At 37.4% G+C, this 25,846-nt stretch overlaps 1 protein-coding gene across 11 annotated transcripts in view; it reads right to left on the bottom strand.

Moving 5' to 3' along the window:
- The window catches only part of MAGI2 (membrane associated guanylate kinase, WW and PDZ domain containing 2), a 698,553-nt gene that overhangs the window by 156,844 nt on the left and 515,863 nt on the right, over positions 1 to 25,846 (bottom strand). The window lies entirely within an intron of this gene.

The following is a 25,846-nucleotide window of genomic DNA, read 5'->3' as shown; positions in this document are numbered from 1 at the left end:
CTAACACTGAATGCTTAAAAAATATTATACTGACAACAGAATTTCATCTTGTGTTTAAAAGGCACCAGACACAGGCAACAAGTATTGCAGTTGACATGAATAGAGCAAAAACCTCAGCACCAAGTGATGACATGAATGGAGGAGACTCACAAAGGGTTGGGCATTCCCATTATGCACAAGTATTGATTTCTGTGTATGGGGAGTGGTACTGAGAGTCTAAAAGGAAATTTGACTCTGGAATTTCTTGTCTCAGATTTATTTTTTTTTTAAATTCTGTTATACTATTTTAAATTAACTTTTTGGAGACAACGAGTACTGAACTAGACACAATAGAACTGATGTAGATAATACTGAACAATCATTAAACTGGTCATCAAGAAGTACTCCTGGAGGACTTGAGCTTTTTCTTATTTTTTCACTGACAATATGAATAGACAATTATTGACTTGCTCAAAGGGGCAAATAGGAAAGTAAACCCTGAGTGGCAAAAGGGAGGATATAGGGTTAAAAGGCCATGTTATCCTCTTCTTGTTACTTCTCCTTTAAATGTATCTGTAGTAACTGATCCTTGAATGAACCTGTTTAGATTGCTGTGAGCTCCATATCACATTGTCCCCAGGGGATGTTCCTGCTCAGCCTCTTCCAGTCCTGCAGTGAAGGATACAACTCTCTGCCAGAGACAGGCAGATGAGGAAACTCCACATTACTTTTTTTTTTTTTTTTTAACAGAAAGCTTAATGTTGATACTCAACTTTTCCTGTTATTCATAGAATAGTGTTAGCTTTTAAATCTTCCTAAGTCCACATTCTGAACTGCTTTTGTCAGGGTGATTTTGTTATTGTCTTTTCATAGGACTAAAAGCAGCATAAGGTATTTGAGCTGGTCTCGGAATTACAGAATGGTTGATGTTGGAAAGGAACTTTGGAGGTTTTCTAGCCCAACTACTCTGCTCAAGGCAGGGTCGGCCAGATGAGATTTCTCAGGACCATCTTCAGTCAGCACTTGAATATATCCAAGGATGGAGACTCCACAACCTTTCTGGATAACTCAGCCTGTGCCCTTTCGCCTCCTGTCCTGTCCTGGTTCTGTCCTTGCACCTCCCTTCATGTATTTATCTAGATTGATGAAATCTCCCTTGAACCTTCATTTCTTCAGGCTAAACCATCCCAGGTTCAGGTCCCAGGTCTCATCCTTTCCTCCTAGGAGGGATGCTCCATCCCTTAATCATCTTAGTGGCCATTCACTCTCTTCCTCGTGTCCATGTCTCTGCTGTACTGGGGGCCGTGGATGCAGCACTCCAGCTGTGTCTCACCTGGGCTGAGCAGAGGGGCAGGATCATTTCCTTGATCTGCTGGTGATGCTCTCCCAAGTGCAGCCCAGCAGGCTGCTGACCTACGTTGTTGCTGGGGCACATTGCTGGCACGTCGAGGCTCTAAGCATTAGAAAGCCCTGTTGATGCTCTTTGCAGACTTCTCAGAACTTGAGTAAAATGAGGTGAATCACCCTACAAGAGCTCTCACAAAATCTTGCGTATCTCGGGACAAGGCTGTGCAGTGTAATCCATAAATATTCAAAAAGAAATCAGCTGATGCACAAATCCTGTACTGCCCCTACAGAAAATTTCATTGCCAACTCATGCATGATAAGTAAGGCAAAAATCTGCTATGAAAAATTACGCTCTTACCAAACACTATGATACAGGATGAATATAAAATATTAGCTTAAGTACTATTAGTACATTTTATTTTCATGTAACCTTGCACAGTTTTATTCTGCTAATTAACTTAATGTTGCTTTCATATCTGTCCATTTAAAATTATATTTTTTTAAAGAAAACTCAGGTACCAGTAAGACCTGTACATGGAAATACACACGAACACACACACATCCCCATATACATACACACATAGGTGTGCACAGGTTATTCTCCCAAAGTCCATTAGTAGATGCAGTTTTTCAAAGTATGAAATGAATAAATAAATATGCAGATATTTTGTCCAATTTTGAAAGTGGGTATTTATATGTAAGTATATACAATGCAAGTATCTAGATGCAGAAAACATATTTAACTTTACATATTCATAAAAATCTGAAATAATCAAGGATTCACTATTAACCTATTGGCCTATTTTTTCCTAAAGTAATATTTAATTGTACTTATGAACTGGCACAACTATTGAGAAGGGAAAAGAAAAACTCCATTTACTAGTGTAAAAATCTGTAAAAATTTAATGTATTTGACATACTAAGGAGAACGCACTTTTATGTGCATGGATTGAACAACTGATTATTTAACATCATAAGATAGCCATGGGTTTAGAAGAAAGAAAAACAAGATTACCTTTGTGTACCATAATACACTCCATGTAAGGTTATGCTCTGATTTTATTATTCCATTTAAGATTCGGCCTATAAGCTGTGTTTAATTAAAATTCTGTGTTGACCAGTAAAACAGAATTGCTAGAGCACAAACCCCAGGCCCCTGCCTATTGAGAATGGCAGATAAGATTAGTGGAGTGTAGTTTACTACAGAGGTTTTCTAAGAAGAATCTTCTGCTACATTAGCTTTCAGGAGCACTGTGATTATTTTTCATTACATTAAATTGTGGCATCTATTCCATTTTTCACTCTTGAAATGAAAGATTAAAGGACAGAAATACTTTACTGCTTCATAAAACAGGAAGCTTAGCATTTGCCAGATTAGGGGTGAGGGCATTACAGTTTCTCCTTTTGATTTCACTGTACCCAGGGATGACCACTAGGGATGAAAGTGAACATTAAATATCTGTAAAAAAGAATTGTACAACACTAGTGAAGGAGATTGCTAATGGATGTGAATAGGGAAAGGAGTTATATCTTTCAGCTGATATTCATTTGGTAGCATCAGCATACTCATTTGTGTGCAATTTTTGCAAGAACTAGTTCATGGATACTGTGCTATAATATGACAGACATTTTCATCTTTAGGAACTCAACACTTCTACCACTCTTGTCCTCCAAGTCTGTAGACTGCTGAAGGCTTTCTCTATATAGAAGGAAAAAAAAAATTAAAAATACCTTTTATTTTTAAATCTTAAATATCTAACATCCTCCTATCATCCAGTGTCAGGCCTGTTCAGGAATATTTATAGAATCACCTTTTAAAAATCAGTAATAGTTTGTGCAGTGGTTGGCAGTGCTGACACCATGAGTGGATGCTAGGGTGCTGGATATCTGTATGGTACATTTATATCCCCCAGTTTTTGTAATGCATGCTTTATTCCTTAAAAGACAAGCAGCATCTAGCCTACACCAGTCATCCAAAACAATCTTTGCTCAGTAATCATCTAGGTGAGCTTTTAATTCAGAATTGCCTTTCTAAAAGTTAAATACCCAATGGTAATAAAAGTCAGAAAAAAAGAAAACAAGAAAGCAAGAAAAAAAGGAAAAAAAAAGAGAGAAAGGGAAAAAGAGAAGGAGAAAGGTGGAAAAAAAGACTAATATGAATTTGAGGTTGCTTTAATAATCAATTGTAGTGCCTTCTCCTCACAGACTGCTTATGCTAATGGTGCAGATGCTCTTAATCTGCCTTCTGAAAGCTGTTGCATTTCAACTTGATTTTTAATGGTGCCACTTAACATTCTCTAGGGATGGAGGAAAGAGTACATTTTGGATCTCAATGTAGCAAGATGAACAAGTATACTACCAAGCCCAGAGATTAATTTTCCTTAAGTTTATCATTCACTGAGTTAAAGAGAGTCATAAAAACTTCTCAAGGTTGCAGAACAACAGACAGCATTGTGTCACTACCCCACTGACATGCTGGAAAGAAAGATGAGAGCATATTTCCTGATTCAGCTGCAAATCAAAATATTTGTTTAGTTCAAAGGAATATAGCATGAGAGAGAAAAAAATATAAAGCCTGCTGTTATTGAAAATACTGTCAATAAGCATGTGGAAGCATGTGGAGGTCAACACAAGTTTGGTTCACCTGCCTTGTTAACACCCAGGCACAAGCCAGGAATTGTTTTCTAGCCTATACAGGAGATTTTTCAGAAAAAATATTGTATCTTCCCACTCAAAAGCCTGTGATTTTTTCATCTCTTGCTTTTTCTCTTATCTTTTCTTCCTGTTTCAAATTCAATTTTGCCTTTTCAAGTCAGTTACCTACTGCAAAGGGTATCATAAGAGCTGGATTAGAAGTTAAAAACAGTGCAGCCCCACAGTCCAATGCTGCCCAAGTCTTCCAGTTTCTCTAACACATACAGTCTTTGCAAATATTTATCTCTAAGTCTAAACCAATGTTCATCACTGCATAACTTACAAAAAAGCCCCATTGCTTGTAATACCCTAAGGCACAGCACAGATTCCCAGGGGGTGGATGATGCTCCAGGCATGCTGTGCTGCTCCCTCAGGAGCTCAGGGTAGGAAATGTTTAGTTTGGAAGTCCTCATTGTCCAGATGATACATGAAACACATTGGGGTTGTGCTGCTGCTCCTGAAACCTCTGATACAGGTTGCCACGAGGAAAGGGAGGATAACACTACCCAGTGAAAATCAGGACTTAACCTATTACCCCCACACCTATGTGAATTTTTCTAGGTCACTTATCTGCCTTCCATCTGGAGCTCAAGAACTGAACCAAATCAACAGGTACATGCCATGGTAACGCTGAGTGGGTGGGGAGAGAAAAAATTAGATAAAAATGGAAGTTGAATTGTTCACTCTCAATGAAAATAACAACAAAGTTAGGACTAACAATTCCACCTCCACAAAAAACCCCCAAATTCACCATTCCTTTAATGGAAGATCTGCAAAACCTAGTGAATGTACCACCTCCAAGTCAAGCCATCTAAGTTCAATTTCAGTGAAACTCGTGTTCTCCAACTGCCATTCTCATATCTGCAAATTTCACGGAATCATGACTGTTTATGTGCCGTCTGCAATCTAAAAACATTCATGTGCAACTTTTTCTCACAAATAAAATGTCATTATGCAAAATTTCTCCTTGCAGAATGGAAATAAGTGTGTAAGTAATACATCTGATAAATGCCTCTTCTTCCTTCTGTGCAACTTATTGTGACATGCTACATCCTTAATTATGTAGAACATAGATTATATTACTATAAATTCGATAATATTTTTCCCAGAATTGTTACCAAGTGAAATACTGGCAGCAGTTGGGATATTTTTTAACATTAGGTATACTTGATTCCTCTGATATGCATAACTGTGCAATGCTAATTAAGATTTGCATTAATACAGTGACAAAGTGTTAACTGAATTACTGGTATTTTTGTTTTGTTTTTGTTTTGCTTTTGGTTTTGTGTTTTTTTAATAAAAAATCTATAAAAGGCTTGTTAGCTTTTCAGTCATATAAAAATTAAAACCTCCAATCAAGTAGAAATAAATAAGGGGGAAATAACTCAAATGTTGTGAACTTAGCTAGATTACTGTAGGCAGTGCCTGAGGTGGTTTCCTTAATAAAGGTTTAATAAGGAACTCAGTGATCAATAGGTAAGCGAGCAATAAGCTGGTCAAAAGTGCTTTCCTTGGGCCTTCTCAAGAGAAAGCCAAGAGTTTTTGTTAAAAGATTTCAAATAAATTGCAAAATCTTGTTTTCCATGTATTTATAAACAATACATTTAAGAAAAGCAGAAACACTGAAAAAATATTATTAAAACATTACATTTTTTTCCCCTCAAATCTTGTTATCCTTTTATCTTGTTTTCTATCCTTACTCCTGCATTAGTTGTGCCAGAAGCCTGGTTCATATAACAGAACTTCTGAGGAGACAGAAGCTTAAACCAGCTCCTTGTTGATCTCAAAGTTCCCACTAAAGTGACCAGCATGTTGCTGGGGAAACAGAGATATCTCACAGTTTAGCTACACGTTCTTGCTCAGAAGGCTGGGTATGAATGCAACCTATCCAGCTGCACTGGGAATAATAAAACAGCAGTGTGCCTTAGCTTCCAGGAAGAGCATGGCAAAATTTCTGAATTCTCTGCTGAATTACACACCATCTCATTTTCAGTATAACAAAGGGTACACATAACACCTGACAGCTCAGAGCTTTAAACTAGCTGACATGGGCACTGCTAGGAATGAAGCTCCTTCAGATGAGGGACATTTCTGCAGATGCTGACTTGCTGGAGGAGCCTGACCACGAGCCCGGGTGGTCCCAGTGGCTGGTTCAAGGTTCAGGCAGGCCATGCTAAATCCAGGCTGAATGGGGCTTGGAGCAGCCTGGTCTAGTGAAAGGCATCCCTGTGCCAGAGGGGGTGCAATGAGATGATCTGGTACTGGTGCATTCATTTTGCCTGCAGAACAGGAGCCCTGAGTACATCAACTGCACGCTGCATTATCAATTTGTATTCCTGAAGTTCAGCAGATTTGCTTCATGCCATGTAGAGACGCAATATGGAAGATTCTGCCTTTGAAACTGATTTTATTAACACAGCTGTTTTATGCTATATTCTTTAGAATTTGAAAAAAAAAAACCAGACTGAAAAGAAACACTCTGTTTGATCTTTTGGATGTTCAGATCTTTCAGTGCTTGTATCTCATTACTGACTGTATCAGTTCAGCCTTGTTACAAACCAGTGTTTTCTATCTAACAAAGGCATGATGTCATGAAGTTAGGCTTTTCTTCTATTTGCTTTCCAGTCTCTTATTTATATTCTTTGCTTTATTGTTAAATGTTTAACTGCATACCCTGTGAATTTGTGGAGTTACTGAATTTACTGTTATTATAAAACCTAAACCCTCAAATTTGTTTACTGACCTAAAAAGATCCATATAAAAGTATGTAGCTACTAACAGTTCAGGCCAAATTTTATGGGAGGCTGCCAGGTATTTTGTCACTCAAATTCAACAACTTTAGTTATCTGTTCACCTCTTAACCTCTAGTATTACAAATGAAAAAGTTTATTATTCTCTAACAAACCCAAATGACACATTTCAGTGCTATTTTCATTGCCTTTATTAAGTGGGACATAGGAATACTCTCAGCCTTGTGCCCCTGCCCTTGCCTGTCTTGGTTGCCCTCTGTTGAACTCCTGTATATCATGGGGCCCAAAAACTGGATCCAGTATTACAGATGCAGTCTAACAAGTCAGTTCCCAGCCTGTACTGTTGCAAGATTTTGTTTCTGCTCGAGTGTAGAACTCTGCATTTGTCCTGGTTGAAATTCACAGGGTTTCTGCTGGGCCAGTCCAGCAGCCTGGCGAGGTCCCAGTGCAGCCTTGCCCTTGACCGTGTTGATGGGTCCCCATGGGTCACCTGCAAAGCTGACTTTGCTGCCTCCTTCAGACTGTACCTAGACTCTACATCAGCCAGATGCTCAGGAGAGCTCCATACAGCCATGCTGCTCCTCTGCATGGAGGAAGCACTTTTCCCTCATCTTCTCTAACTATCTTTCCTGGTCAAACATGTTATTTTTCCTTGTTTATGAAGGATTTCTAAAATAACAACACTGAACTTTAATTAAAATTTCAATCAACATTAGAAAACATTTGTTTCATGACTGCCTTTTTCTCACTGGGCCTTGGGAATCTCAAGTCAGTGTTTCAAAATAAATAACATGGAATAATGCCGTCTGCTTTTCTGGTGGCTTTTTTCTGCCTTGTTATTACAACAAATGGCAATTACTTGATTTTATTTGACAGGCCAGTGATGGAAATGGATAGATGTATTATAAAATAGACAGAAAAATATAGCATCTGTAGCGATGCAAAAATAAAATAAAATAGCCAAGTACGACTTTGCTTACAATGAACTGATTATCTGTGGGTGGTCTACAAATAAAAAGTATCCTGTCCAGACTGTAAAATTTCAAAGGCACATTATTTATTTGTGATGAGCTGCAACTGCCTCAGAATCACCTTGGATGGAAATCTGAGAGCAGGTTAAATAAACTAGTGCTGTGATCAAGTACGAGACATGTTATATTTCTGTGTTTTATAAAGTGGCCAGTGAAGTTCTGTACAATCAGATAGCAGAATCCTCCTCAAGGTACTTTCTATATGATCTGTTTCCATGACTACCATGCTTTTTAATAACATGCTTTTACAGCTCTGAACTCGGCTGCATATACATAATGCAGATACAGTAGTGGTTTAAATGGTATTTGATGAAATAGATAAATCAATACAATTGATGAGAGAGATTACATTGCACTGGGGAAAATTTATGTTAACACTGCACCTGCTGAAGCAGCAATTCTTCATTTACACTAGTGAAATAACATTACAGGCTGTTTTTTTCTTCTCAGTGGCTTCATTGCCTTGTTGAGAGTGAAAACTTTAAAGGCCCATTTTTTATTACTTTTTGCTTTGCTGTACAATCAATAAAAATCTGCTTTGGTTGCATGGAACTGCTTTCTAAAACTCCTTGTTATAACTTATTCATTGTTATGCATTAGTGATATTTATGGGGACACTCACTCCATACTTTAAACATAATGTTAAAAAAGTCCCTTGGCATTTGAGTGACAAGGAAATATATATGAATTCACAAGCTTATTTTTCTTTATTTGGATTGTAATTCCATCTGCCAAAACTCACTCTCAGTATGGTTCTGTGACAGCATCAGAAAGGAACTTTGCATGAGAAACAGGTGTGTGGTCCTTTGTTAATGTACCAGACACAATGTGATTGCATTCATACGGGCACTTGGCAATTTCAGCGTTGAATTAATACATCTATTTGTGTCAATGACAAACTAATCAGGTTTCTAAGTCACTTTTCCTTCAACAGTTTTAACTGTGTGATATAATGATACAATAAAGATCTACCTATACTTTCTTCATGTTTCAATGTTCATTAATGTTGGCATATCCTAACATGGAAGAAAAGTTACAAGAAGAAAGAAAAGGAAGGCAAAGGGAATGCAAAATATGTGTGTTGTCACTTTTTCTGACATTTCAGCACATAAAAATAAAAAATCGTTACTATGAAAGAAGAGGAAAGAACTACTTTGCCTTCCTTTTATTTTTCTCTCTTCCTTCTTGGTGTAAAACCTCCCTAAGAGTGAATAGAGTAGTAACCTAAACACTAGAGACAGGACTGAGAGGATACTGTGTTAGTGGGATGGAGATGTAAATGGGACAGAGAGATGGAAAAAGCAGTTATGGGAAGAAGAGAGTGCTCACTTTTTTCATGCATTTTCATGCATGCATTTGCATATCAGGGGACTTTCAGGTTGCCCAGTTATGGCTGCCTTTATCATAAACATCAGCCCAGAGAGATTGAGGCATCTGACTTTCACTATACTGATACATGCAATTTTGGAATCAGCAACTTATCTGCTTAATTGCAACAGAAAGTAACCTTTTCCTCAGTGTATGCCCTCGCATGGTTATTATATAAATTGGTTATTTAAATTAAATTAATTTATTTTAATCACATTTGTGCTTAATGGTTGAAGTAAAGTTTCCAAATTGAAGCTGTACCAACTCAGTAGCAGAATAAACAAATTTCAATTTGATTTCCTCTTTTTCTGCCAGTCTTTTAATTTCTTCTCTTTACTGTACTCCAGTCCCTTCAGCTTCTTAAATATCAAGGTCACTCCAAGTTCTTTAAATAGAAGGGACCTCCAGACTGCTTCTGCTACAACTATCCCAAAAGATGTATGGTCTACCACAAAGTTACTACAGAATATAGTAACACGAAACACAAACATGAAGCAGATCTCTCACTGCAGTACTTCACTTCAGCCTTGCTTTGCCTAACTATTTTTTGCCTTTCTAATTCTTCTGTAAACCAGCTTAGAAGTCATCAGATAAAGGCATACAAATACATATCTTTTACAGACTGACCTAGTGACACTTGATTGAAATTTTTTGAGGGTTTCTCCCTATGGCGCAGGAGAAAAAAATCAGGCGGAGTGATTAGGTTGGGTCCCCTCAATGTCAACACATCCTGTACAGAAAGCACAGTAACAAAGGCAGCAGCATGACCTTACTGACTACAGCCTCAGTTATTTACAAAAATACATGTATGAGGACCCAAAAGATAATATAAAAACTGCTGTTCAACCAGGGCTGTCCCTAAATCACTAGAAAAGAGTCTGAGTACATCAGACAAATAAACTGCAGAAATTGCAAGCAGAAGAAATAAGATTGATTTTGTTGTCTTTGTGTGTAACTATGAATAGATGTATAATAACCAGGGAAGAGCAAATAAGTGCAGAACAGATCAACTTTTTGTGGCTGATTATGTTTATTTTCAGTCATTTGCAGTCTTCATGAAACTTAATAAACTGTACTGACCATCTGCAGACAGAACTCAGAGGTTGAAAATTTATTGAGACTTCTGTATTGGACAAGTGTAGAGATTATTGTTTTAAAGGCAAACAGAGTTGGAAGAGACTTGATTTTCCACCTCTCTTGAGAGGCACTCTACTGGCACATAAAGTAATGGTGAAATTATCAGCCACAGCTTTCAGATGCAGGAAAACAGGAAAACAATTGAATTTCTTTATAATTTATGATGTATCCACCGTGTGCACTTTCCAAGAGCCAGTTATCTTTTTCCTTAGCAACCTTTAATTATTTTGAGCAAAATGTTATATACATACTGAATATGTGTGTTCAGTTCCTCAGTTTGCTTTTTGGGCTGAGCTACAGTGAGGATTTGTGGATTTAAACTAGTGACTACTTTCTTCCTCAAACTGCATTTAGGTGCTTGCATTTCACAGGCTTGGTTAACATCTGGTTCACTGCTCTGTGCTCACAGAAAAGATGATTTCTGTACCATGGGAAAAAAAAAGCCTCCAATCTTTTATCAGAAGCCTTAAAAATGCAGGGAACTGAATGCTACATGCATTTTAGGTGCATATTTGTCTCTGCTCCACTGACAAAAATAGTTATGCAAGTGCCATGTTTGTAAACTGGTTGGGTTGGAACACTCCTAACACCTGTGGCAATGGCAGGCTCTGCCAGCCTTTTAGTACACAGTGAAATGATAAAAATGTATTAGCTTTCCACTTTTCAGTTGCAGTGCTAATTACACAAGACAGCTGGTGCTGCAGGAAAATCTGTACTGTTTAACAGTAAAGGAGTTCAAGTGGAAGGATGGAACATGGTGTTGCTTCACAACTGTCTCATTTTTGTCTTTAATCTCTTTTTTCCTTCCAGCATTTAAAAATGACTAGATGATGGGAAAGGACTAAGGGACAGGAAGACTGGTGGAAATATGAGAGAAAGCAATGGTGTGCCTGTGAGGGGAGGAAGACATGGCATAATAGCTGGGAAAGTCTTACTTGGACTGGCCCTGAATTGCTCATTTCCTTCCATATATTATGTCTCTCCTTGAATGGTCAATCTCATCTAATTTGTCAGTACTATTTCCTCCTTTTTTTTTTCTTTTTTTTCTGCTTCTTCTTCTTTCCCCCTTTCATTTTTTGAAGTTGTTTGAGTCAGTAATAAGCAGGATACCCTTTGGTCACCTAAAAGTGACAGAAGACAATGGTGTCTCCTGCAAGTTAAAATAAGAACAACTGTTCATACAGTTTGTACCACATAGCCTAAAGAAGAGAGAATGTTTATGTTTACAAATTCTGAGTTTGCAGAAGATGAGTCTGCATATCTGTACAAAGTTTAAAAAAAGGGGGGCTGTAAGATATGATTTTAAAATCATATGCTGATTGTTCCTTTAAACACAAAGCCCCCAGTGATACAAATATATAAATCACCAGTGAGTGCCTAACATCCCAAGGATTTAATAAAATTAAAACTCATTTAGATGTCAGTCTAAGGTCCTCCTGAGAATATTTGCATTTCCTTGTCTTCCTATGATAAAGGTAGTATATAAAGGTAATTAATGCCGCTCAGTTTTGTTAGGACTACAACTGTAAACAATATAAATATGGGCTATATCAGGCCTGTTAGATTTACATTGTCCCAAAGAGTCTGATCTTCAAAACACTTAATTGTTATGTGGTGGGATGACCCTGACTGGATGGCAGGTGCCCACAAAAGCCACCCTCTCAATCTCCTCCTCAGCTGGACAGGGCAGAGAAAATATAATAAAGGTCTTCCCATGTTCCAGCATGGAGTCCTCCAGGACTTCCAGGTTGATCTCTTTCCCCATGGAGCTCCCTGGGCTGCAGGGGCACAGCTGCCCCACCAGGAGCTGCCCAGGGGCTGCAGGGGAAACTGCTCTGGCACCTGGAGCACCTCCTGCCCCTCCTTCTGCACTGACCTGGGAGCCTGCAGGGCTGTTTCTCTCACAGGGCTGTTTCACTCCTCTCTCTGGGTGATGTAGGTGTTTTTTTTCCCTTTCCCACCCTGCTTTTTAGCTATGCTATCCCAGAGGTGATGCCACTGTCACTGATTGTCTTGGCCTTGGCCAGCAGTGTCCATTTTGTAGCCATCTGGCATTGGCTCCATTGGACATGGGGGAAGCCATCTGCCACCAAAACCTTGCCATGCAAGCCCAATACACATTGTTTCCTCAGATTTCCAGTATCCTGCACTCCTGTGTTAGGCATGATGATATGTAATTACTGCTAAATTGGGGGTCTCCTGAGCAACTACAATGCTACAAACATCAAGGTTATTCTCATGTCCCTTCACACCAGGGTAGTTAAAAACAACTGGTGTGGTGTCAGTGTCTCTGAGCTAAACTCTCCCTACTCTTTGATTTGCAGGTTAGGCTTCTGCTGTGAGGACATTTCCAAGGTTCTTAAATAATTTAATAAAGTGAACTGAGACAGCAGCTATTCATAGCGATCAACCACAGGCATTCCCCTCCACACTTGGTGACAACATACTGAAACAGCCAATGAAAGTAATGAAAAACACTGTATTAGTATCAAAGCCCCAGAAATCATCAGTTCTCAATTCAGTGTGTTCACACAGCAAAATTGGAAGTCTGGAGGCTGTTTTGCCCTAAAAATGGCAGGCAGCAGCACCTTCTTTGCTGTAGCAAAAATAATTGTCTGCAACCAGACAACAATTAAACCATTTCCCAGATCCAATTATCCTTGACTGATAGATTATATTCAGCCCTGCTCCTGATTCTATATTGTTCTCTTTCTTATGAAAGTTTCCCCATAGCCTTTTGGGATATTTCTCCTAACTGCTAATAGCAATAGGTTTATTTCTTATTATTACAAGAATAAACATTAAAAAACCTTTAAAGGACTGGAAATTTTCTGTGGGTCTGTTGATGACTATGTTATTTTGTGTAATCACACTTGTGTCTCATGAGGAGGAGCTCTCAATAAAGGACTCACATTGTGATGCAGAGCACACAACTTTGATACAGATGCTTTTAAAGTCTTCTACAATTCAAGGTTACACAAATAAGCCAAAAGCTTTCTTTCACGATGCTGTGCAAACCTGAGATAATCTGGGTAATTTTATAGCAATGAGAAGGAAGGGATATTTAGCAGGGCAAAAGGACTCATGGAATAGAGACACATACTGTGGAAGCTGCTGCAGTAGGAACATTTCTGTGCATGGACACATGAATTTGCATCTCCCACTGGCAGTAGCTTCCCAGCCCTGGTGGCAAACAGACTGTCCCCTGCAGCACAGCGGGCTCCTCTCCCAGAAAACCTGCACCAGTGTCACCACTTGATGGGAAGCAGCAGAATTTAACCCCTGGTAACTGCCCATTACTCACTGTCTTATCTTAAAAACCAGAAATTATTTATTGAGGTTTTTTTTTTCTGTTGTATTAGCTAATCTAATGGTCAGAAGGAGATCTCTCCTCAAGGGAAACTACTCCTATTGCCTCATAAGTAGGCCATTTATGTTTTTAATTTTGAGAAATTGCTAAACATTTATGATATTAAGGACAATTAAAGACTGTGACAGTAAAAGGAAGAAATATAACAAAAACCAAAGCCAAGGACATCAGCACTTGATTTGTGAGAACAAAATATTGGATTAAAGAAAGGGAAAATTCATTCAGTTACCGCAATATGAATGGTCTTGAAATGCCAAATATGAATACAAAATTCAATTTTTATCTAAAAGTGTATGTCTGCAGTCTTTGATTTAAACTCATGTCTAATGCAAATCTTATTAAATAGATCAAAATGTTTGAAAGGAAGAAAAGAGAGCAGAACCAACTGCATAGCTTTTCCTCTTCTCTCCCAGAATAATATCTTGATGTCTTCAGGATAGCACACAAAGGTCCTTAGTGTTTTCCCTAGATCAGTTTTTGCCTATTCTTTTTTTTTTTTTTAAATTTTTAAAAAAATCTTAATGGCTATTTTTGATAACCTTTGTGTTATCTAGAGATCAGAAAATGGGAATTGCTGCTAATGGTTCTACTTCTAGCATTTCACATTACTTTTTGACGTGATATAAGCTAATTAAATGAACAGAAATAAAACAAATGTGCATAAGCAGATTTTGAAAACGTCAAAGTGCAATTTTCAGTAAGGATAGTCTCTTTTCTGATGTCCATTCCAAACTATAGAGTAGACTGACAACATTCACAGATTATTTTTCACATTTGCCAAAGAAAATATCTTGTAACTCCATTTGTATTCAGTTGATACAAGACAAAAAAGATGAAGATATCAAAACTAGACAGTATTGCCATATGTTCCAGTATAGAAGCAAATGATAGTACACCAACACCCCATCACTGTCATATAAAAAAGGCAGCAAAGATAAATGTACCCTAAAAAAAATCTACTAAAGAATTAAAAGATGGGTAAGACAACAGTTTTAAATTAAATAAACCAGCCCCTTTTCCCCCTTTTTTTCTTACAACATTCCTATTTTTTTTCACTTTTCTTCCCATTATTAATGTTGCTACAGGTTCTTTCAGTACTTCCTCTCAACTATCATTAGAGACCTTAATGTAATCTTTGACCAGTAGCTTCACATTTATTTTTTTCTTATAATTAAATCTTGCAGGAACTATAGCTTGAATAGTTTAAGAATATGTAAGCTTCTTATATCTGTTATATCAAAAAATCTCAGCCCACACATTAGTGGTTCTCATTGCATCAAATCATAGTGTTATATATGCTGCTCTGTCAACTTTTTTAAAACTTGGAACGCGTGACTTGTCTAGTTTTGTGTTTTAATACAAGTCTAGATTTTCCCATCTCAGCCCTTTTTTTCCCATTACAATTTATTTCCCCTTGAAAGAAGTTCAGGGTTAAGGGAAGCTGTGCTTTGCTTTTCTGTAGTTGTTGCTATGCGTGGGATTCATTCTGGATTGAGGGTATCTTTTACTAGGTTCACCTTCAGCTGAGTTCTGAACACTTCATGTACACACAGGAATGGAGCTGGAAATATGAAAAGGATGGAAAATCCCTATATTCAAGGCTCTGCTTTCCAAGTATATAGATTACTGAATTCTACAATTTTCCTTTTATCTTCAGAAGAAGGAATAATTGCCTATGAGCTAATAATCACATTAAAAAGTCCAATGGAATTACAATCTTCAGGAGAAATGAGGAGGGCTTTGAGCAACCTGGTCTGGTGAAAGATGTTCCTGTGTATGGAAGGAGGGTTGGACCAGATGATCTTTGAAGGTCCCTTGCAACACCAACCATTCTGTGATATAAAGGATAATTGGTGATGTGCAATGTGGACAACTTGTCTCCAGGATTTTCTCTTCCTGGTAGAAGTAGTACAAGCTACTTCTTTTGTTGCTTCTTCCACCCCCTCTTTTCTCTCTACAGCTTCCAACCAGTCACTGTTTAGAGATACTTCATCCAGATCCTCAGTTCCATTTTCATATATCTTCTCACAAATATGTTCCCTCCTTTCTTAAAAATTATTTCTGCAAGTTGCTGCTAATAATGTATGTTGATTCACTCTGAATTAGCCTTCAAAATGAATCAGAAATCTTAAGAAGTGCTGTGACTTATACAAAATATGTTCAAAAAGTGGCTTTTCTCAGGACTGCTGGTTCTTGATGATGGTGTAGGTGGGTTTCTCAACCCAGCAAGGTGTCATTGCCACTACTTTTTTTGAAGCAGACATAAGTCTAATAACACATTAGTCATTTATATGGCATTCTTCCCCCATAATAATGATCTTAGAGCATCTGAAGGTGTGTGAACTGATCCAGTGCATGTGCAAAACCTGACTGGCCTGATAAAAACCAGTACTCTAGTTGGGGAAGGAGGACTTCTTACAGACCCCTTGGGAAGCACAGGCTGGGAAGACAAGGAGGGAAAGTTGCCCTTTATGTGATAGAACAGCTGGAATGCATGGAGCTTTGCCTCAGGATGGATGAGGAGCCAATTGACAGCTTGTGGATGAGGATCAAAGAGAGGTAAAGGTTGGTCTGTGTGGTAATTTCTGGCATCCCCAGCACAGAGGAGGAATTGATGAATCTGACTCCATGTTCTTAGAAGGCTAATTTATTATTTTATGATATTATATTACATTAAAGAATGCTATACTAAAACTATACTAAACTATAGAGAAAGGATACAGACAGAAAGTTTAACAAGAATGATAATGAAAACTCATGACTCACGAGAGTCCTGACACAACTGGACTGTGATTGGGCATTAAGCAAAAACAATTCATGTGAAACCAATCACCTACCACATGAGAAGCAAATCAAATAATTATTATTTACATTTTTCTCTGAGGCGTCTCAGCTTCCCAGGAGAAGAATCCTGAGCAAACAGATTTTTCAGAAAATATGATGGTGACAGGACTGTGTTTTCTTATAGGCTGCCTGGACAGGAAGGACAAATGGATTAGACCCTGAGCAGAAGAACCAGATTAAACTCTACGGAAAGAGAGAAGCAGCCCCACATTTGGAGGCCTTGGTCATCACTGGGTGCTTCAACCAGCCTGAAGGGACAGGTACAGATTGAAAGTACTTCCAGCAGAGGTTCCTGGAGCACAGCAGGAACTTTCTCATCCAAGAGAAGACAAAGAGAAGAAGTGATCTGCTGGATGTCACACTTGCTGCTTGGAGATGGGAAGGTCAAAGCCAGCCTTGGCTGCAGTGACCATGAGTTAGTGGAGCTCAGGGCAGAAGACACTGGCAGCATCTACAAGATCTGAGGTAGCCTAGATAACTGGATAATTATTTGCCAAAAGTATTAAAAAAAAGCTGAAATAGCTGTACAGAAACAGGCACAAGAAAGACAATGCAAGTGTACAAAAAAAGTGAAATGTACAATAGTATATAATGGGTGAAATAAATTTAGCCTCTGTATTTATTCCTCCTTTTGTCCATTTCAGCTTCAGCCTTTGATTCTGGTTCCAAGATGCATTTTAATACAGAGCCTACTCAGGAGGCACACACCTTCTGGAAATGCATAGGTGTTGTTGAAAGTTTGCTTTTACTGCCTAGATCTTTAAAATCCAAATCCTTTTCATTGAAGTTAATTGAATATTAAAGAAATTTGCTTTCCTGTTTCCCTTAATCCTTAATAGTACATGCTAACACATTCCAATCTAAGCTGTAGGACTTTTAATCATATTTACATATCCAGTTCTCTCTAATCACACAGACAACATTTTATTGACCTATTTCAGTTCAAGCTCATTAAACACAGCTGTTGTGATGCTTAAGAGAAGAGCAGAATGGGAGCAAACAACCCCCCACTCCTCCCCAATTAAGTGTAAAGGTGTACAATTCAGAAAAGCAAAATGGCTGATTTAAATTCTCTCCTCTGAATTCTCTTCTCAGGTCCAACCAAGCCTTCAGTTTCTTCCTCACTGTGAACTGAGGTGTACTTGCAGGATTTCCATTGAACAACAGGGACTAAATGATGTCCTCAGTTTGTAGTGTGCAAACCCTCACTGCAGCCACATTTACACACTTAGGTCCCAGAAATAGTCTAGCAATAGACTTGGCAGCACGGAGCTGCAAGAAAACTAAATTTATCTTGCTACATCTCATGCAGAATAAGACCTTTAAGAGCTAGTCAGGCATCCCCTCAACGTGTTTGGAAAGCTGATCCTTAATTTGTTTGCTGCACTGGAGTTGCCAAAAGTTTTCTTAGATAATAAGTTATTCTGGGCTGATGTCAGCTAATACCCCTTTGTTTGGTAACCTCAAAAAAGGCTCTCTTTTATACTATGTGACAGTACATATTAATAATCATAAAGCAACAGGTCAAGCAGTGGCAAAGCACAGTGTTTTCATAGTAACTGAAAATTATTTATTCTGTAACACTTTTAAGCAAACACAATAAAGACACACATGACTGTTGAAAAAGTTTGTAGCTGTGATATATAATGAAAATTGATTATCTATGATAAACAGCAAATTAGAAAAGAGTTCTATATTCTTAGCAGGCTGAGATGGAAGCAGATGGAGAAATTGATAAAATGGGATAGATGGCATTTCAGCTTCTGAGCCATACTGTTGAGCATTTTTGCTTTTCTGAGATTTCCAGGACATGCAGATATGTTTCTATTCAATTAAGCCTGGATTTGCCTCCAGTTACAACTCAGCATTTATTGAATTGCAAGGATCCTTATATTCAAGAGTTTATGTGCTGACTTCAGGTAAATCATGATTCTCAGCAGCATCATCCTCACTGCTGAGGTATTTTATATTTGTTCTTAAATTACTTGCTCAAAGCAATACTTGCTTTCCCAATATGTAGTTGAACAACTAATTCTCTAACAGCTTAGCAGAATCTTTACCATATGAAATGCCAAATCTGGTTTCTGTGCTCAGTTCTTTTTTCACAAGACTACTGATATGTGCTTACACTCTACTCCAAAATATCCACAAAGTACAATAACATTTTGTTAAGAAACATTTAGATATGAGAGTTTAAACGGTGCTTTTGATTCATGATATTTGGACCAAGAGATTAGCTGATTAAATCTGACAAAATAATGGCACCTGCTTCTGGATGTGGAGCTGTTATTACTGGTGGCATAGTTAAAGTTGCTTTGAGATTGGTAGCTACAGCTTGTACTGAATCCCTTGGAGCTGGGCCAGAACACATTAAAGTCAATAGAAAGGAGATTTGCTTGCACTGAAATCAATCAGAAATGAACTCGTGATATTTAGAGCTAGCAAAATTGTATGTATTGTCTGCTTAGTCTCCTAGATGCATGCTTGTTTCACCTACAGCAGCAACAGCTGTCATAAGAACTTCTGGAATGCAGAAATAGGGATACTTTCAAAGGCATAATGTCAAATCCTTTGCTCCTAAGGAAATTGTCTTTAATAACACCCTTTAATAACATGTTTTGCTCATGCAGGGGCGTAGAAATACTCAAAAGAAAAGATGGAAAATTTATTTCACAGGAAAAGTATTATCTTTATAATGTCTTTTCTTCACAATACACCAATGTTTTAAACATCAGATAAATTAAGCAAATAATATTACGCTCATTTTTGCAGATGGGGCTACTGAAATGCAAAAAAAAAGATGCAATTTTTCATAGTTACACATTAAATCCCTGGCAGTGTATGGGACAGAGTCCAGGAGTGCTGATTCTCTGTGAACCACTAGACTACACTACTCAGCATGATTTAAAGAGCCACCTTCAGTCTCAGAAGACAGCTTTGTAAAATATAATTTTGCAAAAGATCCTCAGCTGGATTTCACATGCAGTGCTTCTAAGTCAAATTTTTTCCACTCATCCTATTTCCCAGGTTTTTGACTTCACAATATGTTTTTGACTTCACAATATGTTATGCTTCTGAGAACTTTGAGTTTCAGTCAAATATGGATTATGGATCAGATAATGCTAATTACAATTAATAATGTGGGCAATAGTATTGTAAATTGAGAAATTAACATGGAATTAATTTAGTTACTGAAAGTTGGAGTGATGCTACAAGAAGACAAAATGCATAACTAGAGACCAAAATATGACACAGATTAATATTTAAAATATTTATTCTGAATGGAGTTGGATGATAAGTAAATTTACTTACAGACCCATAACTATTCAGAAACTGGGAGTAAGATTTGGAATAGATTTGGCTGCTGATATTTTTTCTGATTTTTTCTATTATTCATAAGAATAGTACTTGCTTAATTTAAAAGCAGTGTGCAATTGCTTCCTATCAAGATAGGGCCTCCATGTTCAGAGAAGACTTGAAGGAAATTCACAATTTCCCAGAAGTACAGCCTTACCATTGTTCTCAGTCTAAAAGTAACTGTTTTCATTTGCTTTTTCTTTTTCAATTCTTGTGATTATTTGCTAAACAGACTAGAACCTGGAGTTCACATCTTTTCCTGTAAAGGAGCATCCTTCTCACTAGGTTAAAAAATTACCCATACTCTGTATTTTTTTACTGGCTTGCTCTGCACAAAATGGAAGGGATTAATCACAGGACAAATTAAGAAAGCAATGGCTATGAAGGTCTGGTGCATAAACCTGTAACTGGCAAACATCTGCCACACCAAAACTTTAATGGTTATGATGGACATGATTAACAAAACTTCAATTTTATGTTTATGTTTACTATCTTACACTACAGTATTGAGGATTTACAGGAACAGGTAGACACATAAATAAGTGCCATTTCTATGCTCACATCAACTTTTTTGTTACTTGTCTCACTGTAGGAGCTAGCAGTCATGAACACCTTTATGAATGATAAGGATGAGTTAGAATATATGAAGAAAGGTAATTGCGAAAATTTAGTGATTCACAGCACTGTTCCTGAAAACTGTTCTTTCTAGTCACAGAGTAGAAATTATATCAGTAAAAATTTGAAAATTGGGCAAATTTTTGTGCTATGTCAAATTTTAAAATTCATCTCTGAAATAAATGTTCTCACAGAGATTGTGAGTTTCTAAGTGCTGCATCACCATATTTTAAAAAGTATTATTTTGCATAACTAGTTACATGAAAAATTATAAACTGATTATAGCTTATTATGCAAGTAGCAAAATGTAATTTCTAAATTAGGTGTTCAATTATTTTCTCTAATACCATTAGATATTTGGTGACTACATGATAATAATTTCTTAGCCCTAGTTACTGTATATTATTTGAATTTATTGCACTGGAATCTGTTTGTCCAAATGAGCATTAGAAGCAAATGATGAAGGGACCACAATTATATTCTTTATAATAGACTTTTCAAAGAGTAAGTGATATATTGTAAGTGTTGATTCTGAAGCTAAAATAGCTGAAAAATTTCAATATTAAAACTGACATTTTAAAAAGACAAATTTGGATTTGTAAGTTCATTCTCCTAATTTGAAGAAAATGGTAGGCAAAATCATTACTGTGGAATTGTTTGAACTGAGATTTACACTTGTTCAAATTTCCTTCACCTTTTCCTCAGACCATTTTTACTTTTTAAAATCCCCGTAAGATATAATATGATTCACTTTTTATAATTTGCATTGAAATACTGACTAGCATAAATCCTTTACTCATGCTATTACAGACGTACTGATGCTATACTAGAGTGCTCTGTGGAAGTAAAAAACATTGCATTTGTACTGGATATAAAAATTGTACATTTCAGCAAGGCTAACCAGCATGTTTAATAACCTCTTGCACATCAACATCTGAAAACACTGAATGATGCAACAGACAGCAATGCCTTTGTGACAAATTTCTTTAGCTCATCTGTAACTCTTAACTGTTGAACTGTTCTATTCCTGGCTCACAGGCATCATAAGTACACAGCCCCACAAAATGTTTCAAACCAGCAGTTGTGGTGGATGCTTTGAAATCATGGTACAAATATGCTATTTCACTTCTTTTCAGTATCAAAATGATGTAATAAAGTCAACAAACAGCAGAGATTTTGGAGAATGGCAGGTGACCAAGGAAACTATGACAACAGTATTATAATAAATTCATCTCTCAAAGGGCTTTGGAAACTGTACAGGCACTTGGATTGTTAGTGTAGCATGTAAAATGTGGAAGAAAACCCCAGCATTTTCAGACCCAAATGATGGTGCATTAAGCTGGGATCAGTGCCCCACTAATGCTGTTACCCAGCTCCAGGAGCAGACTGAAGAGCTGCCAGACTGGGGTTTGAACAGAGCAGGCACCCAAATATACACACATCCAGTTTTGTACATCTACAGGCACACACTGCTTTAGAGGGCTCACTCTGGAACATTTAGACATATGAAGCATGATTTCATAATTCAGTGGATGTTTCCACAGCATTATCTTTCTAACACTGACATAATTTTTTCCTCTTGTGGAAATAACAAGCTAGCAGAGAATGGCTCTAAAACAAACGGAAAGCCAAAGCAAAAGGAAAAAAAAAATTATAAGGCTGTGACTGAGTCGGTACTATCTTACTGAAGAATATATTAAAGTTAAAGGTGCAACACTGCATTGCCGTCTTTAAAACCTTAAATAACCTCAGCTAGAAACAGCACTTCACTTTTTGCAGTCTTTTATTTTTTTTTTATGAGAAACCACACTAGAAAACAATCTGATTTAAAGAGTTTGAACTCAATAGTTTTAAACTTCTTTGATGAAAGAAAATAGAAAGAGCCGACAAAAGAAATAAAATCCTGCCAGGGTATCTGATGCTAACATCTCTATAATTCAGTTTCTCAGAAGACAGAAATCTACCTGATTTGTCTTTTTAAACTAAATTCAGCTGGATTTCCTCAAGTATACTTAAAGCCTTTAGTGTGACTCACTTCAATTTAGGATCTAGAGAGCAAGGAGAAATAATGGGTCTTGGAGAAAAAAAAAAAAAAGAAAGAGAAACTGCAATGCAGAAAATCACAGTTATAAAATTGGAGCTTCAGCCCATGATATTCTAAAGTGAGGGTCAGATAAGTATGAATGATCACATGAATGAAAGGAGGGATGACAACTCCTGCTTATAGTCAGGTCTGGTGAGTCTCAGATCTAACCACGTACTGTGGCATCACTCTCTGATCAAGCAAAGGAAAAGAGAAACTGTCCACAAATATCGTCTTTTTACCAAGGCCATAGTCACACCATGGTGGCAACTGTATTTTAAAGCAACTAGCCTGTGATCCTGTAGCAATTGTGATTATTAAAATGTGTGCCCAGAGCCCAGGTGGCTCTCCTGGCTATGTTGCAGGCAAACAGGAGATCACTCCTGGGTAGGATATCAGCCTGGAAGATGAGCTATCCATGGAGCTGCTCCCTAGTGGCTTCAGAGCAGGACCCTTATGTTGTGGGCAGTGCTGGCCACAACAACTGTCACCAAGGTGCTGGAAAACTCCCCTCATGACCTTCCTTCCATTTGCTTTGAACTTCTGATAGAAAATTGAAATGAAAGTGGTCCAGCTATTTCTTAGAAAAGGCTTGTAAAAATATATTTGGGACAATAAAGAAAAAATCAGTAAATCTTAATTTTGAAATGCTATAAGAAAGTTTTGGCTTGGGAACAGAACTTAAAGAGAATGTTTTTACATCAAGCAGGGCCTTTTTTAGACTAAAAAAATCGCCAAAAGTTTCAAAACCTGGTCAGGTAAAATTTATGCATATCCTGTCCTTTCTGAGCATGAATACATGTGTCAGCTGATGAGGTAGAAATGTGCACTTGCTTATCACAACTGTACTACAAACATATCTGCATCAGATAACAGAGTGACGAGTGACAATATCAGTCTTTGTAAGTACTTGTTCGTTCCAAGATCATGTAATCCAAGAATTTCCAAGTTGAATTTCACCATTCCTTGCCTGCTGGGAGCACTGCTGTGCTGCAGACTATCCAGCCCCCTGACAGCAGAAGGCCCTATAGACCTTACAGAGCAGTCTGCAGCCACAACCCATCCACTCTGCTGTTTTCTCACATCAAGGAAGCTCTGCTATTGAAGCTGCTCTTTGCAAAGTTGCAGATAAACCACATGAACAGAAACATTTCAGCGTCATCCCCCCCCCCCCCCAAAATTTTAAAAAAATTGGAATAAAATATATGGAAATTAATACTAAGCTTTTATAATTAAAACTGAAAATTTAAGGTGAGTTCCAGTCTTAAACCCACCACTCAAAAAATGAGCAGCACATCACATGCAGTGTAAGAATGCAGGTCTTCAGAGCTAGATTCAGCAAGAGCAAGTTAAATCAAGGTTCAAACTGCCCCACTTGGCCATTTCTTTCTGCAATTCCTTCCAAAAGAAGCAAAAACATCCCACAGCTACAAGGCTCTTCTACAGAGCTCTGGCCCATGCCAGAGTACACAAAGTTCTGTCCTTTGTACTCAAGGAAGAAAGAGACTAAATGAAAGATACTCATACTCACATGAGAAAAAAGACAATACCACAGTCGATATGAACAAAAAACCCAAACTGAAATCACACAAGAAACCTGAATTTTAATGTTTTGGATTTTCAGGACTATGTTTCTATCATCTTAGCAGTATTATTTAACTGTCTCTTTTTCTTTGTGTGTGTTCATGTATTGAAATATATTATCTAGGCCAAAGTTTTGTTCTGTCTCCACATGTATAATAAGATTCGGGAAGACAATTACCACATGGCAATTTTTTCATACCTGAGGTTTATTTCAATATATATTTCACACTGATATGATCACAGAAAAACCAACCTACTTATAAAAACCCTAGTTTTCCTCAAAGCTCAAATGGAATGCAGAGTGAGATTAACATTTTAGTTTCTGGTTTTGATTGCTTGGTGGCATAAGGATAATGCTATAAATTAATTAGTATATATACAGCAAGATGCAAATAACATTTGTCTGAGCAAGGACATAAGTTTTCAAGGTACCTAGGAGACCTGAAGGGTCTCTGAAGGGACCAGAATATGGAGTCACAAAACCAAAACAGCTGTATATTCCTATGCACACTGACAGAAAAGGAAGCTGGATAACTTAATCCCTTTTATCTGTATATTAAAACTGACAATTGAGGTTTAAACAGATTTAAACCAATTTTAACTACCACACTACTACAGAGTAGTTGAAACAGGTAAATAAAATCAAAAAGCAGATTGTGGATTATAACTCTAGAGATTCCATCTGATAGTAAACCCAACAGCTAAATAACAAGGTTTTACTGATTCTATTGCCTGATGTCCACAAAAGGTGATCTGACCTGTGAGTAGGAATACTGTTAATTAATCTCATTCAGCAATATGCTTAGCAGTTACATAGCAGCAAGCATTCAACAATATCAGTGTAGTAAGCACCTTTAGTGTATAAGTAGCTCCAGTCATCAATTATTTTAATTCTTATTACTATTCCAAGTGCTTTTCTGCTACTGAAGAAATGTATAGGCTGAAATAGTGATTTCACAGTATAGTTAGCTAATAAAATTGTCTTGATATTGTATTTACTTCTCAGCTGGAAAGGTGTAAATGTATACAGTTGTTATATCAGTTTCCACAGCATTAATGAGACAGTTTCCCTTGAGCTGTGGCAGTAATATTTGTGGTTAATTTGGTTTTAGAATGTTATGGAAAGAATTTTAATTTATATTTTTTGCAGAGGTTAGGAAATCACTATGAAGAAAATCAGAATACCAAATGCTTTGGACAACAAAAGGTTTTTTCTTGTAATCTTATCTAGGCCCATGATAAAAAGCTACCCAAAGAGCAGGAGAACTATTGGTCCTTGGCACATCTACTTGGTTTTGGAAATTGATCAGAATTTCAGTGAAAGCTTCATAGAAATTTTCTGTAACAAAAGTTACTAGGAAATCTGGCTTAGGCAAAATGTAATATTCGCAAACCCATGCCACTTGTACTTGCAATGTAGTGTAAGAGCACGCTCCAGGCAAGGTCTGAGACTGAATTCACCAGCCAGCCATTTTCTTGCCTTCAGAAATGGTCTAAATGACTGCTCTGAGGCAGCTCAGGTGTTACTGCTCTAAGTGGGAGCTTTAGATACATCTTGTGCTTTTGAACTGATGTTGTAACCCTTAAGAACAACATTTAATAACAGGCTCAGGAGGTCTTCAGCTGCTCAGGAGCCTCCAGCCATTCCCCTGCAGTCCAAGCCAGTCTGGGCAGGCTGCACTGCACT

This window comes from Passer domesticus, chromosome 5 (genome assembly GCF_036417665.1).
Source record: "Passer domesticus isolate bPasDom1 chromosome 5, bPasDom1.hap1, whole genome shotgun sequence".
Taxonomy (NCBI): Eukaryota; Metazoa; Chordata; class Aves; order Passeriformes; family Passeridae; genus Passer; species Passer domesticus.
Note: the sequence above shows the minus strand (reverse complement) of the source record. Positions and strands in the feature narration are given on the sequence as shown.